Source organism: Musca vetustissima, unplaced genomic scaffold, assembly GCF_032173495.1.
Source record: "Musca vetustissima isolate MV318-11 ecotype Yass unplaced genomic scaffold, APGP_CSIRO_Mvet_v1 utg304651, whole genome shotgun sequence".
In the NCBI taxonomy this organism is placed as follows: domain Eukaryota; kingdom Metazoa; phylum Arthropoda; class Insecta; order Diptera; family Muscidae; genus Musca; species Musca vetustissima.
In genome coordinates this window covers 18,179-20,777 of record NW_026880149.1, presented here as the reverse complement: position 1 = coordinate 20,777, position 2,599 = coordinate 18,179, and positions in this window count along the sequence as shown.

Below are 2,599 nucleotides of genomic sequence, written 5' to 3'. Positions count from 1 at the left end.
GGTTATACTAATTTCAGAACGTTTTGTTCTTATTGGTTTCTTGGTGCGTCAATTACTTAAAATCAATCTATAATAAAAGGGAGCTATATCTAAATCTGGACCGATCACTCTAGGCTTAATTCAGTACGTAATGCCAAATTTCGTGCAAATCGAAAGATATGTAGGGACTTTGGTGCACCATTTACATGAAATCGGACGAAACTATATATGGGAGCTATATCTAAATCTGGACCGATTTTCACGAAACTAGGCAGGCATCATTCTAGGCTCAATTCAGTACGTTATGCTAAATTTCGTGCAAATCGAAAGATATATAGGGACTTTGGTGCACCATTTACATGAAATCGGACGAAACTATATATGGGAGCTATATCTAAATCTGGACCGATTTTCACGAAACTTTGCAGACATCATTCTAGACTCAATTCAGTACGTTATGCCAAATATCGTACAAATCGAAAGATATATAGGGACTTTGGTACACCATTAAAATGAAATCGGACGAAAATATATATGGGAGCTATATCTACATCTGAACCGATTTTGACCAAACTTACGCACATTATTCTAGTCTCAATTCAGTACGATATGGCAAATTTCGTGCAAATCGAAAGCTATGTAGGGACATTGGTGAACCATTTACATTAAATCGGTCGAAAATATATATGGAAGCTATATTTAAATCTGTACCGATTTTCAAGAAATTTTACACACATCATCTTAGACTTAAGTCAGTAGACTATGCCAAATTTCGTGGAAATCGAAATGTATATAGGGACATTGGTAAACCATTTACATTCAATCGGTCAAAAATATATAAGGGAGCTATATATAAATATGAACCGATTTTCAAGAAAATTTACACACATCATTCTAGACTTAATTCAGTACGCTATGTCATATTTCCTCCAAATCGAAGGATATATAGGGACCTTGGGACACCATTTACATTAAATCGGGTGAAAATATATATATGGGAGCTATATCTAAATCTGAAGCGATTTTGAAGAAAATTTATGCACATCATTCCAGACTCAATTTAGTACGCTTAGCCAATTTTCTCCAATAGGGTTCGTCCTTGGGCCGAATAAGTGACATGTGCCAAATTTCATCCAAATCGGATGATAAATGCGACCTCTACTGTGTTCACAAAAATATATGGACGGACGGAAATTCATAAATCTATTTAGAAAGTGATTCTATGCATATTCTCAAAAGAAACCATGGGTCTATCTCGAATCTTTTTGCCTGTTACAAACATATGCACAAAGACATAATACCCTGTGGTGAAGGGTATAAAAATCAAATTAGTGCCTATTCGGTTTAAAAACGTGGCCAAAACAAGGGCTCAATGATAATTCAAAATGTTAAATGGCTTCCAAATTGGTTGAAACATGTGCTCAAGATCCTCAAAATACCGATCTTTGGGGTGCAACATTGTTTTCCCATTTTTAGTAGGAAGATTTACTACCATGCCACAACGCAAAGTAACAAATTACAACCAATTAGATAGAAATATATGAAGGCTACCCCGAAACAAAGTGAATTCAAAAAACGTGTCTAACACCCCCAAAATACCAAATAATGAGGACCACCGTTATATAGGGGCAAACCTAAAAAATGGACAAATGTTGATCATTCTCGGTAGGAAAATTAGAACCAAAGTAGCAAATTATAGCCAATTGAAAAAAACGTGTCTAAAATCACAATAATATCAAATATTTGGGGGTACCGTAATATGAATTTCAAATAGTGGACCGATATAATCATTGGGGTAATAGCAGTGCCATTGCAAAATTGCATACTTCTATCTCAAATATTGCGATGTCTATCGTGATTTGAATAGACAAACGGATACATATAGGGCTCTCCCCTGAATATTTCGATGTGTTACAAACAAAATGACAAATTTAATATACACCCCACCTTATAAAATGTTTAAGAATGAATTTAGTACATTTTGTAGAATTACGCCTCATGTATATGATAATGGTCAAAATTATATACATATGCTATACCTACACCTGAACCAATTTAAATCAACCTTGGCGTATATTATTCAAATGCCCAATATAGTAGAATCAAGTGTATAGTGTATACTAAATCCGACGAAAAGATATATGGGACCAAAAACACGATCCGAATTTCATCGTAACCGGGTAATAAATGCTTCAAAAAAAAAAAAAAAAAAGCCCGACGGACAGATATATTTTAATGGACTAAAAATAAAGAGACTTTAAACATATCCACCAAAGTAGTTTGTTATATACAAATGAACAATATGATAATACCCTGTACCACAGTGCAGTGTAGGGTATACAAAACCCTAACACGCTAATATTGTCATAAAAACATTTATATGCATGTAGTCATAGATTTGTAGTTTCGAACGACTTTATTGCTTTTAATCATAGTTGGAATTGTTTTTTATGAATATTAATATTTCATTGCATACACATATACACGCACATTCCAACATGCACACTCACAACCAAATGCATGCATGTATGTATGTACAAGTTTTTCATAAATTTTATACAATACATACATACATTAAAAAATTATGGTTAAAATTTATTGTTTAGATTAAATATTTGCA